The sequence below is a fragment of the Acomys russatus genome, chromosome 10 (assembly GCF_903995435.1).
Source record: "Acomys russatus chromosome 10, mAcoRus1.1, whole genome shotgun sequence".
Lineage (NCBI taxonomy): Eukaryota > Metazoa > Chordata > Mammalia > Rodentia > Muridae > Acomys > Acomys russatus.
In genome coordinates, this window is record NC_067146.1 from 74,794,846 (window position 1) to 74,812,577 (window position 17,732).

General features: G+C 43.7%; 1 protein-coding gene and 1 pseudogene across 1 annotated transcript in view; both read left to right on the top strand.

Moving 5' to 3' along the window:
- Window positions 1-5,864: 5,864 nt before the first annotated feature.
- On the top strand, window positions 5,865-6,163 carry LOC127194315 (60S ribosomal protein L37-like; annotated as a pseudogene).
- Window positions 6,164-9,397: 3,234 nt separating this feature from the next.
- The window catches only part of Ezh2 (enhancer of zeste 2 polycomb repressive complex 2 subunit), a 63,207-nt gene continuing 54,872 nt past the window's right edge, over window positions 9,398-17,732 (top strand). Inside the window, exon 1 of the mRNA XM_051152454.1 lies at window positions 9,398-9,444. The gene's annotated coding sequence lies outside the window, so the exon portion shown is untranslated. The remainder of the gene's footprint in view (window positions 9,445-17,732) is intronic.

Genomic DNA, 17,732 nt, shown 5'->3' on the forward strand with positions numbered 1-17,732 from the left:
AGAAGGCAGTACTGGTAGCCAGATGCCCAATATAGTAGCATCCGGTCTCTTACACTTTCACCGTCATTTCTTAGGGATAAGGCTAGCACTGCATGAGGTGCCTCTGCCTCTGGAATGGGAAAGAACAGAGAGCCTACAAAGAAATGTTTAGAAAGATTAAGGGCTGGAAAGATGGCCCAGCACTTAAGAGCACTGGTTGCTTTTGCAGAGGGCCTGAGTTCATTTCTGTCACAGTGGATGGAGTGACGTCCTCTGAATTCCATGCATACTAGGCATGCAAGTGATACACATACATTCACGTTGGTTAAACATCCATACACACAATTAAATCTTAAAAAGCCAAAAGTTATAAAATTCAACAACCCCCTTCCCCCAAACTCCAACTAACTAGGAAATTTGGTTTTTAATGTTTATTGTTTTCACATTAAAAAAAAAACAAAAAACATGCAAACAGTAAAATCTCCATTTTTTTCATGTGATCTCATTTTAGCTCTTTTAAGGCTCTTCATCTGTAGAGAGAAGGAAAGAAAATTATTAATCATCAGACACATCATACCACTAAAACTGAAAAGGCAGAATAGAGCCCACGAGCCATATGGAGGGCCAGGTTGAAGGTCTGAGCTGACTTTCGGCAGGCCTTTTGATATGGGTAGTTCTCAAGGGCTTGGCGGCTCCTTGATATACTGTTGGGAGTTTGGTGGTGGGGTAGGGCATTGTGATGGCTGCTCTTTGTTGTCAACCTCAGAAGACTTATAACCAATGGAGAGAGACACGGCTAGGTGGACCTCGGAGGAACTTCCAGACTCTCCCTACCATAGTATGCTTAATTCCTGAACCAAAACAAGCTACTCCTGCTTTCTGTGTGGTATTATGTTACAAGAGAAAGGTAACTGTTACAGGAGGCAGCCATTGTTGCTTATTCAGGCTACCTACCCCTCAAAATGGGAAAAAATCACAATTTCATTTTTCTGTTTCCTTGTTATACAGACAAGGTATTTAACATCAGTTAAGGGAATGTATATAGATATTTGGCTTCCCTAGACTCATCTCTCTTAAAAATTATTGTTTTAAAAGTTATCATACAGAATAATGATTTTCTTTTTTTCTTTTTTCTTTTTTTGTGGTCTTGCCAATACAGGGTTTCTCTGTATAGCCTTGGCTGTCCTGGACCCGTTTTGTAGACCAGGCTGGCCTCGAACTCACAGTGATCCACCTGCCTCTGCCTCCTGAGTGCTGGGATTATAGGCGTGTGCCACCATACCTGGCTCAGAATAATGATTTTCATTATGTCATTATTTGGATCTTCTTCTGAGCATTATATGTGTGCCGGGAATTAAACCTAGCATTCAATGTTCTTAACCACTGAGCAATCTCTCCTACCCAGTGTTATTTTCACACACCTGCTGTACTGCTCTCTTTTTGAGACAGGGTCTCACTATATAGACCACCATGCTGGCCCTGAACTCAGAGTACCTGGAATTAAAGGTACATACCTCCCACATCTGGTTTTTCATATTTTTCTTATAGAACTCCGATTTTGCTCGGATAACAGTTCTGAGTCTGATAATACTAGGTTAATTCTGAACTGAATGCTCAATTTCCCAGCCACCCTTTCAGCTGGCAGTATCTGTTTGTGTGTGTTGTGTTTTGATTTTTCTTTCTTTCTTTTTAAAAAGGATTGATGTATATGAACGCTCTGTCTTCATGTACATCTGGTAAACATGAGCACCTCTTCATGTACAGAAGAGGGCATCAGGTCCCAGTAGAGATGGTTGTGAGCCACCATGAAGTTGCTGGGAATTGAACTCAGTACCTCTGGAAGAGCTAACAGCAGTGCTCTTAACCCCTGAGCCACCGCTCCAGCCTGCAGAGTGTTGTATTTATTGTCATGTAGGGAAGCTTTTGAGGAACTTTTACTTTATTGTTGTTGTTGATGTTGTTGTTTTTGCTTTTGCTTTTTTCAAATCAGGGCTTCTCTGTGTAGCCGTGACTGTCCTGGAACTCTGTAAACCAGACTGTCCTGGAACTCACAGAGATCTGCTTGCCCCTGCCTCCCTGGCGTTGGGATTAAAGATGTGCACCAACACCACCTGGCAACTTTTATTTTTTTTTAATACCCAACAAAACGCAGGCTAATTCAGCCCCCTCCCCTTTCTTTTGTCTTGAATTCACATATGCTTCTTTTAACCGCAGCACCTATCTTACAACCCATGAGGTGACGTGTATGGGAATAAGAGGCCAGTATACAAATTCGAAGGAAAGAAATAGAATTAATAATCAGCAGACACATCACATCACTAAAATGGTTAAGGCAGAATAGGATCCAGAATCTGTATGCTGTGGGGAACCAGTCTGGAAATCTTCTAGTCCTCAACAGTATTAAGCTGGCAACAAGTCCCAATGTGTGTTAGCCCTGAGTTTTCTGATAAAAGTGTTTCATCAGTGCAAGAAGGACAATGAGTCAAGTCAAATGCACAGATGTTTCAAGTCTTTGCTTGTATTATAGTTACTGTGATGGTTTGAATGAGAGTGGCTCCTATAGGCTCATATGTTTGAATAGTTGGTCCCTGTTGGCGGAACTGTTTGGGAAGGACTATGAGGTGTGGTCTTGTTGGAAGAGGGGTGTTTGCAGGGATGGCTTTGAGGTTTTAAAAGATGTCATCATTCCCAGTGTCTTTCTTTGCCTCCTACGAGTGGAGCAAGATGTAAGCTCTCAGTTCTCCTGCCCCTGAAACAGCAAGCCCAAATTAAACATTTTCTTGTATAAGCTACTTTAGGTATGCTGTCTTATCACAGCAATAGAAAAGTAACAAAGACATACACCAACATGTTACTGGCCATCCTGAGTTACATGGCCAAGTGGGGCATCCCACAGTATGAGGAAATACATTTTATTGTGGGATGAGATTGTAAGATCACACTGCCAAAAATAAAAGAACACAAACAAACAAACAAAAACAAAAACAAAAAATCACACTGCCGATTTGACAGGAGGGAGGAGAGATGTGAAGGCAATGATGCCAAGGACTCAATAGCAGGCCCAGTTTGAGATTGCTGACTCGTTACCTGACCAAGCTAAAGATGAAAGGAACTGTCTGAGGTAGAAGGGTGCTGGTTTTCTTCTGCCATGAAAAACATTCACAGTGAGCACACTTAGAGGATTCTTAGAATATCTTGGAAATGCTTTGAAAAAGACCACCACTCAACCAGGTGGTGGTGGCACACGTCTTTAATCCCAGCGCTCAGGAGGCAGAGGCAGAGGCAGGTGGATCTCTATGAGTTCAAGGTCTGTTTGATCTACAAAGTGAGTTCAAGGACAGCCAGGCCCTCAAAGAGACGCCCTGCCTCAAACCCCACTCCCACCTCTCCCCTAAAATAAAGATCATTGATCACATCTGTTGTCTTCACCTTTCAAGAGAGGGCCTTCTAGTCTCTCTCTTGTGTATGTGCAGTGGAGGAGGCCAGAGGTACATATTAATGTCTCCTTCCTTGGTTTTTTTTTTTTACAGAGTCTTAGAGAACCTGAAGCTTTAGCCTTTTGGCTTGCCTGGATTGCCAATAACCTTCTGGGATGTTTCTCTCTAACTTCCGTCTTCCATCCCTATTGTGGTTGATCGGGAGCTACTATGTATTCAAGTGTTAATTGCTTGTCCCCTGAGATCTTTACTGTCCTAAGAGCGCATTCTCAAGTATACCAAGAGATACTTTGTAACGTTGCCTCTCAAATGATCCCTGGCCAATAAAGTTGCACCTGGCAGGGCAGGAGAGTGAGGTGGAACCAAGGTTCAGGGCTTTGTGTTTGTAGAGGGAAGGGGGGAGGAGAGAGGGTTGCAGAAGGAGCAGGAGGAGAAAGGTGCAGAAAGGAGTGTGTTGCCATGGGTTAGGGTAAACCAGAAGCACATGGCCGGGAAAAGCTTGATCTGAGGATTGGTTTGGAGGACAGAAGCAGTCAAAATGGAAAACATGTGTAAGTATTTATGGGGATTTTTGGCTGGGAAATAGACTGAACAGCCTAGGAGGTTAAGATATGTCCAGCCTGTGTTTTAAGGTTTATCAAAATTCTAAAAGGTGTAGGCCTACACATCCCAGTATTGGGGCAACAGGTACCATGCCACGGTGCCCAGCTTTATATGTTGTTTCTGGGGAATCCAAGCTCAGGTTGTCATGCTTGTGCTGCAGGGATTTTACCTATTGAGCCATGTCCTCAGCATGGAGCCTATTATTTCTATGCAATGAAGACAATTTGTCACTGTTCTCACCCTTCAGTGTGCAGAGACCGTATGTTTTAACAGTAGTAAAATGATTTGGGGGGAACAACAGGAATGGAAAGGCAGTTAAGTACTGAAGGAGGGATGGAATTCTGAATTAAGATGACGACTACATAACATTTTGTGGTCATGTGTGTCTTAGGTTCCAGTGCTGTAGAAGACACTAGGATCAAGGCAGCTCTTTTTTTTTTTTTTTTCTTAAAGATTTATTTATTATCTATACAACATTCTGACTGGTGTAGGAGAAGAGCTGTTGCTTGAGAGATGGGTTCTTGGCATAGTCAATAATCAAGCCACCAAATACTGTTCCAATTTCAGTGCCTGATCCAGTCACACCAACTGTGACAGTCCCAGTGCCAACAAACTTGGCTGTTGTGTCACAATGTCCCAGGAAATAACTACTCTGGAATTCCTGTCTGGTCACTGGGAGAGAGGAGCTGCTGCTGGAAGGCTGTTTAGATGGGGCCTCTGGTCTACTTATGAGGGAGGAAGACATGAGCCTGATTAGACCTCTGGTACAGGAGCAGATCACAACTGGAGAAACAAGCAGTGCCTTGGTAGTCTGCATCTTTCAATTTCCCAGCTTTAGCCGTTGGTCTTAGTGCTCAGCTTCCCACCCACATGTTTTTTGTATTTTCAAGACAGGGTTTCTCTGTGTAGCCTTGGCTGTCCTGGATTCACATTGTAGACCAGGCTGGCTCAAACTCACAGCAATTCACCTGCCTCTGCTGGGATTAAAGACATGTCCCAGCAACACACCATTTCTTGACTCTGCAGGCAGAGTCTCAGGTAACTAGGCTGTCCTTTAACTTGTTAGGTAATAGAGGCTGACCTTAAATTCTAGTTTTTCTTGCTTTCATTTCCCAATAGTGGGGATTATGAATGTGTGTCACTATACCTGGCTTCATTTTTTTTTACACTTATTTGGTACATATGTTCATGGGTCTATGTATGTCACAGTGCACATGTAGCCAGAGGGCAATTTGCAGGAATTTGTTTCAATTTTCTATCATGTGGTTTCTGGGGAACTCATGACTTCAGGCTTGTCTGCATGTGATCTTGCCTTGTGAGCTTCCTTGCTGGCCATACTTTATATCTTTTAAAGACAGAGTTTTCACTATATACTCCCCATGGCTGGCCTAGATCTCTGGAACTCTCTATGAGGAACAGCTTAGTCTCCAACTCATATAAATCCATTGCTTCTGCCTTCTGTGTCCTGGGATTAAGGACGTATACCACCACTCCCAGCCAATCTATACTTCAATAAATAGTTTATTGAAGCTGGGATAGGGTACATACACATAAAGCTGGGAAGCAGAAACTAGAAAATTAGTTCAAGTACTGTTTAGACTCCCTTTCTCTATACAACAAATTAGAGGTATGTGCTGGGCTACACAAAACCTATCTAAAATAATTTTTTTTGATTGTTTGCTTTTTTTTGGGCAGGGAGTGTGTTTCAAGATAATATTTCTCTGTATAACCACCATGGTTGTACTGGAACTCCCTTTGTAGACCAGGCTAGCCTCAAACTCACAGAGATCTACCTGCCTCTGTCAACTTAACAAAAAGCTCTTTGGCCTTGGCAGCAGAAGCAAGATGACAAGAGGGACATCATCCTTTGGAAATCATCACAATAAGACACACACGGTGTGCCGCCGCTGTGGCTCTAAGGCCTACCACCTTCAGAAGTCGACCTGTGGCAAATGTGGCTACCCTGCCAAGCGCAAGAGAAAGTATAACTGAAGTGCCAAGGCTAAGAGGCAAAACACAACCGGGACCGGGCAGATGAGACACCTAAAAATTGTCTACTGAAGATTCAGACATGGATTCCATGAAGGAACAACACCTAAACCCAAGAGGGCAGGCAGCTTGTTGCAGCATCCAGTTCATCTTGAAGATTTTTTTTTTTTTTTTTTTTTTTTTTTGGTTTTTCGAGACAGGGTTTCTCTGTGTAGCCTTGGCCATCCTGGACTCACTTTGTAGACCAGGCTGGCCTCGAACTCACAGCGATCTGCCTGCCTCTGCCTCCCGAGTGCTGGGATTAAAGGCGTGCACCACCACGCCCGGCTCATCTTGAAGATTTCAAGCAGTCATAAAATAAATGCTCTGGTTTCGAAAAAACAACAAACAAAAAACCCCATAAAATTCACAGAGATCTGCCTGACTCTGCCCCATCTATCTATCTGTCTGTCTGTCTGTCTATCTGTCAGTCTATCTATCTATCTATCTATCTATCTATCTATCTTGTGTTTGCATGCCACCCCACAAGTATAGAGATCAGAGAACAACTTTCAAGAGCCTGTTCTATCCATCCACCATGCATGTTCTTTTTGTTTTTGAGACAGGGTCTATGTAGTAGTGCCGGTTGTCCTGGAAATCCCTATGTGGACTAGGCTAGCCTTGACCTGGAAGGCACAGAGACCTGCCCGCCTCTGGCACCTAAGTGCTGGGATTAAAGACATGCACCACCACCCACCATGCCTGGGCTCATCGAGTGGATTCTGAGGCTTAAACTCAAGTTGTCAGGCCAGGCTAATCTTTGAATAAGAATATTCAAAAGTAAACTATGAGGTCAACTTCCAGTGCAACATTCACATTTCAGTAAGTAGCTGAAAGGGAGCCATGCTTGGATGATACAGCTAGCCCAGGAAAAGATAAAAAAAAGACTTCAAAGCAGGGAATGGTGGTACTAGCATTCTGGATGCTGAAGTATAGACAGAAAGGGCTGTCTGTTTGGGCTAAATGTAGCAAGCTCTTGTTTTAACATTCTTTTTTGAAATCTATACATAAAAATATTCTTTCTGTAGGCAATTTCCAAGGCAAATTTGTTATTGGCATCAACGTTTCTTTCCTTTTTTTTTTTTTTAAGACAGGGTTTCTCTGTGTAGCCCTGGCTGTTCTGGAACTCTCTGTGTAGACCAGGCTAGCCTTGAACTCCCAAAGACACACTTGCCTCTGCCTCCCAAGTGCTGGGATTAAAGGCATGCATAACCACTGCATGGCTGGCATCAAAATTTTCAATTCTCAGCTGGTGAGACTTTACCAGAGTCTGTGGTTGGGACTCCTTTCCTTCCTCATATCCTTTAATTTTTTTCCTGTCTTTCTATCTTGCATTACAGCCACCTAGAACACAAAACTGCTGACATTGCCTGCAGTCTGTCATAAGGAGGCAGGAGGACTGGATAGGTTCAAGAATTGAAGGCTAACCAGGATAATGTTGTAAAAATCCCATCTTAAAAAAATTTTTTTTTTCAAGAGGCCACCTTGGTGTACAGATCAAGTTCCAGAACAGTCAAGGCTACACAGAGAAATCCTGTCTCCAAAAACCAACCAACCAACCAACCATCCCCCAAACAAAAACCCCAAACAAACCAAAGAGCCTGGGTACACTTGTGAGGGATTTAACTTTTAATTCAGATCTTTTGTGGGGAAGACACAGCTCTTGTCTTCACTCTAGGTGGCAAGTCCATTTCTTCATTGACAGTATAGACTATTTCTTTGGGTTTCTTATGTACACTGAAGATCATCCAGGCTTATGGACAAACTACTAGATTCTTGGATTTTCTGTTGGTAGCTAGCCATTGTTGACTATGGACACACACACACACACACACAGGAAATATACTAGAGTGGCTTACAGGCTCTGTTCAGGCTAATACAACAATGGCTGTTTATCAATGGGAAAATCCAAGAACCCACTAGTTGTTCAGTTCACACTCCTGGATGTCTTTGGCTGAAGGAAACTCGAAGAAATAGGCTCTATTGTGTGTATATATATCTACATGTATATTTATCTCTCTGTGTGTGTGTTATTCCTTCTCTCTATATATTCTGAATATATATTTATTCATTCTATCAGTGAAGAAATGTGTGTATATATATATATATATATATTCTATCTATTCCTCTAGAGAACCATGATTAATACAGATACATATGTCAACTTCTGTAGTGTGACAAATTCTCAGTCTGAACTCTTTATTATTGATTCTGGTCTTCACGGGTTTGTGGGATTTTGCCATACGGATAGATGCATCTTATTCCATGTAAATCTGAAATACCTTTGATTCCACTACCAGATAATGAAACAGTATAATTAAGCGTATTTCTAATCCTCTGAGAGGAGATAGGTTGACTTCCAAGATGGTTTCTAACCACTGCCAAATGTTGCAATCTTCCTTACACGTTGTTGAGACAATACGAGGTGAGCGACCAGCACGCAAAAGTTAATAAACAACTGGAAACCTTGAGAAGTGCTGAGAACCCTAACTATAGCTGGGAAGTCCTTCCAGAGAAACCTGGAAATCATCCTCATGTCGCTTTTTCTTACGTTGCCAGGGCATTAGGTACCAGTTTTGCCAGCCAAAGGCACCGAGGGGCCGTAAGGAACCGCACTTTGTCTGCCCTGTGATGCTCGCCACGGGGAGCGCGGCCCACCTGGCCATTTCGTCCCCCGCGGGGCCCGCCACGCGTCTTCCCCTCCATGGCGCTAACAGGAGCCCTGGACCCTGGGCCCAGGATGTGAACGGCAAAAGGCGGTTAAAACCGTTACCAATCCGAGTTTTGAACTATTTCAAACTTGGCTCCGGCGCCCGCCGGTCTCCTCCCCCTCCCAAGAACTACTCCGAGCCCATTCCCGCCAAGAGCTGGCCCGCCCTCCGGCCGGTTCCCGCCACCTCGACCTCCCCGCCTCCTGCCCAAAGCCGGCTTCGGGTCCCGCCAGCTGCTGGGTCCCCGTCTGCCTGTCCACGGCTTTCTTGAGAGGTACCCCATGTTGGCAAAAGAACAAAGACTGCGAGCGGGGCGCTTCCACCCTGCAAGCCGTGTTTCTCAGAGCTAGCCCAGCCACTCGCGCACGCGCTGCCACCAGCGAGCCCCGCGCTCTCCGGACTGGGGATCACTCGAAAGGCTCCCAGCTCGTCGGGCTCTCTGATTGGACGGGCGCCCTCTTGCCTCCGCCAATCGGGGCGGCGCTTGATTGCGCTGGGGGGGCCAAATAAAAGCGATGGCGATTGGGCTGCTGCGTTTGGCGCTCGGTCCGGTCGCGTCCGACACCCAGTGGGACATCGAAGGCAGTGGAGTCCCGGCGGCGGTGGCGGCGGCGGCGGCGGCGGCGGCGGCGGCGGCGCGTGGGGGCGGCGCGCGGGAGAGGCGCGGGCTGGCTCGTGGGACGAAGGTAGCGATCGCGGTCGGCGGCCGGTGGCCGGCAGTCAGGGATCTGGAACGCGCCCCGGGGCGGCGGCGGTGGCGGCCACCGCGGGACCTCCGCGCGGGTGCCCGGCTAGTCTCCGGCATCGCCCAAGCGGGGCTCACCCGGGCGCCGCTTTTGTAGGCGCGGAGGGAGGGCGAGTGGAGACCTTTCTTAGGGGGTCGTGAAGGTGCGGGTGGGTCCACGCGGTCCCAGGAGTGGAGTGTGGATCCCGGCAGCTGCAGGCGGGCGGGGGCCGGTGGTGGGGGCTTCTGTCCCGGAGCCTAATTCCGCCGGGCTGGGGCGGGGGGCGTTCCTGCGGCCGAACCGGGCCGGCAGCTCCCAGCTTCAAGTCTCCTTTGTGTGGCGGGGCGGCGCGAGCGCCCGGGTGGGACGGGACACACACACAAGTTGGTGGGACCGAGCCGATAGTCCTCACTCAGACAAAGGACAGACTGTGTCTCAGGAGGGGAGGGGAGAACGCGACACTCGGGGCTCCCGCCGCGCGGGTGGGGGTGTGGGGAGGCGCGACGCGAGCGCGAGTGGGCAGGGCTCGTCCCCGCCTGGCCCTGCTCGGGGGCGACCGACTAGCGCCTGGCCCTGCAGCTGCGGGACAGCGTGCGCGATTTGGGAACTCCCTTAGCTGACATTTCCCGTAGAGCCCGGAGTCTCCCACAGCCCCAGGCTGCGAGTGTCCTCGCCTGGCTTTGTGCTAAGTTCGATGGGAAGAGTGGAGCTGTGCTTCCTTCTCTCACTTCATTGTACCACCCCCTTGCTCGCGCCACATCTATGCCGCAGGGCTACTTTTTGAAAATGGGAGAAATTGAGAAAGCACGGGCTTTCGGAAAACTTGGTGAACGCCTTGTGAGTTCCACTTTCTAAAGGATCATCATCTTAAAAAAAAAAAATACGGGCTGTTTTTGCTAACTTGTATGCGTCTGAGAACGGCGACAGGTGCTAGCGAAATCAACTGTCATTAACTCAGCGATTATTCCCCAAATCTCCAGGGGGTGAATGTGGAAGCGATAATAGAACTAGATGATCGAAATAAAATGCCCACGAGAAATGTGGGTTTAGACTGTAGGGTTGACAGTTTCTTATTAGTGGGTCGTGTTTCCCGTGAACAATACCGTTGGTGAGTCAGAAGAGACCTTTGTTTCTTAAGAAATTCGAATGTATTCTGGTCACAATTCAAAGAAACTTCCTTTGTTACATAGGCTCTGTAAAATCTAAAGTCATCTTAAGTAAAATCTGTCTTTGCTGTTTAAATTACTTTACAACAACGACACGATTTCTTAGTTTCAAGAAAGTCGTTATAAGTTTAATTTTATGGGGTTTTAATGGAACACAAAGCATTTGAAAAATATTTTAAAATCCTAATGCTGTCACAGTTGAATGTAGTTTTTATTTCTGGTGATTTGTTAGTTTATTTTCTATTACGTTTCACTAACGAACACTAGCAGTGAATTCATATTTCAAAATAAAATATAAAACAGTATAACTCTAAATAATTTACTCATAATTTTACCGACAAGACTGTGGAAATATTTGTTACATTTAATTTCCTGCTCTCTCAACTTAGAAAAGGATTTGAAGCTGGTCTAAAAAGAAAAGAATCCTGCTTTTTCTCTTTGGAAGTGTATTAGGAAATGAGATATTTAAAGTCCCAGAAACACTTTAGAAAATTGCATCCTAAATTCTTATTTTGATGGGTCTTGAATATGTTTCGTAAAAACAAAAAAACCCAGAAGAACAGACTTCTGATTGCATTGTTTCACCCAAAGTACATCTGCTAACTTAAGGGCTTCCTAAGAACGGAGACAAAGAAATGCAGTGTCAAATTTCTATTGCTTCTGATTTGCAAAGCATTGTATCTTGTACCTGACATTCTAGGTGCAGCTTTCAGTGTTGAGATTGTAAAGTAAGGTTTGTTATATTAAAATAAGGTTTATTATATTAAAATCCTATTGATAATCTCATTCATTATGAGGTAAGCTAGTTGTATAGAATTTTGGTAGGAACTTGGGTATTTAGATTTAACAATTACAGTTTTGCCTGAATATGTGATCTGTTCTGTAGTTGACACTGGCTATTTTGTACTTGCTACATATATTTCTTAAAACCTCTTTTTGAGGAATTGGTTGAAAATTTTGCCTCGTTTTGGTAGAATTGAGAGCATGTTTAGGCAGTCTAAATATAGTGAGAGGAAAGAAAGCCACTTGTTGATGTTGTGTGGTTAGATTTTTTTTGGTACTGATTTTCTCTGCTATGGTTATTGAAAGGTTTTAGGCAGATTTCCCAAATCACACAGAAATTCTTTTGCTTTAGGATGTCCGTAATCCTTTGAGGGTGGGTGCTCAAGAAGTTTGGATTTGTTTCATCATTATTAGTCTTTAAATAATAAAGAAGAAAGTTAGTGTGCTTTTTAAAAACCAACAAAGAAAATTCTGCTGATACAGTGACTTAATGGGCTAATTAGAAATTCTTTATAGATTAGCTTTGAAGTTTTTAATGTCAGTATAGATGGTGAATTTTTCTGTAAAATCCATAGAACTTATGGGTCAGTAAAATCTTTATGGTGGAGCATGGGTAGAAAGGAACAATGCATTACATTCAGAGGAAGGTCCATCAGATTGTATGTTTTATTTTGGAGAGGGTTTCCCAGAATTCCCAGGCACTCTTATGTTCCCACAGGATTGCGTTCATGCTTTTATTATAGTTTGTGTCAAATTGTTCACTTGTTTATGCTTCACCCTGTAAAGTGCCTTGGGACAGAGGTTCTGTCCTATTTTTGATTATATGCCTAACACCTAGATTGGCAGTTTCCAGAGAATAGAGATTGTAATAGTCAAATGAATTAAGGAAATAGGAAAGATATGTGAAATAACTTAACAGAAACTTGGAAAGCATAGATAAAACTGCGTGCTATGAAACCCAAGTTTGATCCTAGGAACCCACCCACAGTGTAAGAGAGAATTGACTTCCAGAAAATGCTGTCTTCCAATCTCTGTATGTTCATGCAAGGGCCTACATTTTCTCTCTCAGTAATAAAGAAATTTGCAAAGCAGACAGGCTAGGTCTTTCTCCCTCCCTAGGGTCTTGCTATGTAGCTGAGATTAGTCTTGAATTTACCATGTAGACCATACTGGCTTTAAATTTGAGGCAGTCCTACCGCACCTGGCCTTTGGATGCTGGTATTATAGACACTTGCCACCATGCCTTTCTTTCTTTCTTTCTTTGTTTCTTTCTTTCTGAGACCAGGTCTTGATTTGTAGCTGTGGCTAACGTGGAATTTGAGGTCTTCCTGTTTTAGCCTCTTGAGTGCCACATGTATAAATGTGCACTACCATGCTCTGCCTTTCCTTTTTTCTTTTTTGAGATAAATCTTGCTGTGTTGTTCAGAATGGCCTGAAATTACTGGGTTTTAATGATCTTCCTACCTTAGGCTCTGAGTAGCGAAGATTATAGGCATGTGTCACTGTACTTGGCTTGAAGGTGGCAGGTCTTTTAATTGGAAGATATTACAAGAAATTGAGTTATTTGTTGTAATAATTTCAGATAGGCTTTGAAGCTCAAGCCTAAGGAAGCAGTGACATTGTAGTTACGTCACTTACTGGGTTGTTTGCCGTCGTTCTCCGGTCTTGCATACCCTGCTGTGCAGCTCTATAACCTTCATTCTTTCTTAATGACAAAAGTAGAGACAAATCTGGAAGTATCTCAAAAGTTATAGAAATTAAAGCTGGTACATTTCTTTATATTAAAAAAAAATATTTAGTGGGCTGTTAATATAGCTCAGTGGGCAGAACTGCTTGCCGCTGAGTCTGATGACCTAAGTTTGATTTACCCTGGACCTCCACGGTGGAGAGAACTATTTGACTCCTTGCAAAATGTCCTTTGACCTCCACCATACACACACACTAAAAATGTAAAAAAAAACCACTTAATTGTGTGTGTGTGTGTGTGTGTGTGTGTGTGTGCAGGAGTTACAGGGATTTCCAAGATGTCTGGCTGTTGTCTGGGTACTGATCAGAATGCAGGTCCTCAGGATTGGGTTTCAAACACTCAAAACTGTCTCTTCAGCCCACGAAGCTGGTAAATTTCTAAAGTGGTCACTGAGTTCCATACCTTGTGCATATACCTCTGTGCACAAAAGTATGGCAGAAATGAAGTGAGCAAAGGAATTTCTGCACAGTGAGCTCAGGCAGTGTATAATGAAGGTTTGGTCAGCGATGCCATGTATATAAGCATAGTACTATCAGGTTATTGCTTAAGGACACTGTAGCTGTCTCAGTTTTGGTAAGTACACTGCAGGCATTACAAATGTGTCCCTGTCACTAAGTGATTTATTACTGTAATATTATAAAGTGTCTACGATTTACCATATTTTTTAAAATTGAGGTGATGTGTTATTTCATTTTTAATTCATTTATCAGCAGATGAAGAGACAAAACAGTAAAAGTAAGATATTCTGACATAAAATGAGTGAAATTCTGATACATGCCACATAACTTTGAGGACCTTGTGCTAAATGAAATACGCCAGAAACAACTTTTTAACTTATTTGTAAGATGTATTTATTTTTATTTGATATGTTTGCATGTATGTATGTGTACAGTGTTTCTGCCTGGAACCCACGGAGGCTGGAAGAGAGCCTTCCTCAGATCCCTTAGAATTTGAGTTACAGAGTTTCACGAGCTGCTGTGTGGGAGTGGAAAACTCAGTGTGAGTTCCACTGTGAATGGAACTCAGACCGTTTAGAAGAGCAGTAAGTGCTCTTAACTGCTAAGGCATCTCTCCAACTCATATTTATTTACTTTTTTGTAATTTTTAAAAATGAAAATATAATTATATTATTGTCCCCTTCCCATTTCCTCCCTCTAGTTCCTCCATGTACCCCTCCTTGCTCTTGGTCACTTTCATCGTTACTGTTGTGTGTGTGTATTTATTTACCTAAATATAGAAATACAACCCACTCAGTCCATTTCGTGTTACTTGCATGTACGTGATTTCAGGGGTGATCACTTGTTATCGGTAACCAGTTAGGGTGCTCATCCCTGGGGAACACTAATTTTCCCACTCCCAACATTCTTTAATTGCCTGTAGTTCTTTGTTTAGGGGTGGTTGCTGTAAGATTTTCCACTTCCAGGTTAGTGTGTTCACTGGTTCTGTACTTCAGGTCATGTTCAGGCCCCTGTATTGCGGTGTTTTCATGGGAGAATAAGCTTCCTTGTCACTCTAAGAGACATAATCTCTCAGCAGATTTCCTGGTCCTCTGGCTCTTACAATCTTTCTGCCCCCTCTTCTGATACATTCCCTGAGCCTTAGGTGCAGCCTTAGTTGTCTTGTAGATGGGTCAGCTGGGGCTGGGCACCACATGATCACTTGTTCTCTGTATTTGTGACCTGGCGTGGTTTTCTGTAATGTTGTCCATCTGTTGCAAAGAGAAGTTTCTTTAAAGGATGGTGAGATCTACACTTATCCTACTGGGCCCTGGTGCAGTATGCGCAGGAACTAGGTGGGCTGCAAGGTTCCTGGATGCAGCTACTAGAAAGGTCTATTTACTTTTTGAGACAGGATTTCAAACTATAGACGTTGCTGGCCTGGGGCTTGCTGTATCAACCAGATTGGTCTCGAATTTTGCGTGATCTTAATGTTTCTGCCCTCTGAATGCTAGGCTTTATAGGCATGCACCGCCACACCAGCCTCGAAACAACTCTCTAAGTGTGTATCGTATTTGTAGATATGTGTAGAGGCCAGTGGTTGACATCACATGTTGTTCTCAGTTATTTTTCCATCTATCTTTTCTGAGTCTTTCACTCCCTCAAAAATTGCATTATACGTAGCTCTCTGATTGGGCTAGGCTGCCTGGCCAGGAAGCACCAGGATCTTCCTGTCCTCTGGTACAGGGATTACAGGCATTTATTGCCAAACCCAAGCTTTCTTGATTTGTTTAGTGTGGGTGCTGGGGCTCTGCATGTTGGTCCTTATGCTTGCCTGGCAGCACTTTGTTAGCTGGCCTTTCTTTACAGCTTGCTTGGATGGACTTTTATGAGGCTGAGTAAGTAGCTCGATGGGTGGAGCCCAGGATGGGGTCCCTTCAGACAGCTGTGAGCTCCCTGACATTGAACTTAGGTACAGTAGAATGGCAGTTCTCTTTCTTTTCTTTTCTTTTCTTTTTTTTCAGTTCTCTTTCTTAATGGCTGAATCCCCTCAACAACTTTTATAGAAAACAGAAATCAAGTAGAGGTTATCAGTGGCTGAGAAGATAGGTAAATTAGTTATTGTTTGGTGAATAGAGTTTCTGTTTAGAATTATGAAATAGTTTTCCAGATAGTTGAACAATATATTGAATATATGTAGTCAACCTTCTAGATCCAGATTAAATTTTCTTCTCCTTAGAAATACTCCCAAGATTGTTTGTGTTGAGCATGGAGCAGACATGATTTCTAGCTGTTTTTCTCTGTGCGACACAGCATACCAGCTGCATACATAGTGGCCACATTGTGTTGGGTAGTATGCGTTATCCAAAGAAGATGTATATGGGGTAGGTAGGTATTGTGCTGTACACCTACTTGGAAAGTTACAGTAGGAGAATCCTTGAGTTCTTAAGAGCAGCCTGGGCAAATACTAAGACCCTGTCTCAGCAACAGCAGCGGGCCAGTGAGATGGTTCAGTAGGTAAAGATGCTCAGTGTGACAACCTGAATTTGATTCCTGGCACTCACATGATGGAAAGACCAGAAGCTGTGAGCTGCCTGCCTGACACGGCTGACAGGAACCAGACTCAGGTCCTTCCAGTTCTCTGCAGGAACAGTTCATGCTCTTAACCACTGAGCTATCTCTTTAGCCCCTGATCTGGTTCGAAAAGTAATTTTTTAAATTTGACAGTTCTATATACATGTGTAATTTATCTTGTTCGTATTCACCCTCTATTACCCTCTCATATCTTCCTTCCCTCTTCTTCTGGACTCTTCCCCAAAAAGTTCCCCTCTTGCTTTTGTGGTCCCCTCCCCTTTAATAGCTTACTGAGCTTGATTAGGGTTGATTGCATGGACATGGGTGTGGGATTCACTGGAGCATGGAAAATTATTAGCCAGTGTCCATACAACTGAGAAAAATGACTTCCCTTCCCTACCAGCCATTAATTGCCAAGAGCTCCTCAGCTTAGGACGGAGTCTCATGAGCTCTGTTTTGGTTTTTGAGACAGGGTCTCATGTGGTTCAGGCTAGCTAGCCTTGAACTCCTGATTCTTTTGCCTCTTTCTCCCAAGGGCTGGAATTAGAGTTATGTGCCAACATGCCCAGCTGCTTTAGTTTATGTAGAAAAAAATAATTTGGGCATTTGGATGTTGGGTTTAGTCTTAACGTTCTGATCTCCCCTGACTTCTTGTTTTCTTAAGGCAGCATAATCCAGCGTACTACTCCCTGTGTGTGCTGCCACTGTGCTACACTCCAGCCTGCAGGATGTTTTATATAAGGACTACAGAGTAAGAATATTAATGTCTTTTTTAAAAAGTTGTAAACATTGCTACCTTCCAAGGAAAAATTATGTAAGGTAGGCTGCTGTAGTCTTTGCCTACCCTAAAAGACTTACCATATAGCTCTTTACAGGAAAACTTGTTGCCCTTATTCTCACATACTGCCTTTGTAAAGCGGAGGACGCCATTCCAGCTTTTAAATGTGCCTCACTAATCCTGCCCTTTGTTTTTTTCTGATGGACTCCAAGTGATGTGATCATCCTTATATGTCTTTTGTCTTTAAAAAAAAAAAAAAACTGCGTGTAGGGCTGGAGAGATGGCTCGGCGGTTAAGAGCGCAGACTGCTCTTCTAAAGGACCCGGGTTCAGTTCCCAGCACTCACATGACAGCTCACAACTGTCTGTAACTTCAAGATCTACACCTCCCCCGCAACAGACATACATGTAGGCAAAACACCAGTGCACATACAATAAAAAGAAATACATTTTAAAAAACTGTGTATTTGTGTTTGTGTCATGGTGTGTTTGTAGGTCGAAGAATAACTTACAGTTAGTATTTTCCGTCCACCTTTATGTGGGATTTGGTGATTGGACTCAGACTGTCAGGTGTGTGCAGTAGGAGTCTTACTGGCTGAGTCACCTTAGCACCCTGCCTGCCCCCCCAGGTGTCTTTTGTAGGATAACTTTTATGAGGAGAGTTTCCTTTTCAAGGTGATGTACATTCCAAGCTTTAAGTATTGTTATGGTGCTTCCTAGAAAGGCATTCAGTTTTCAGTTAACAGTTCCACTTTGCTGAACTGT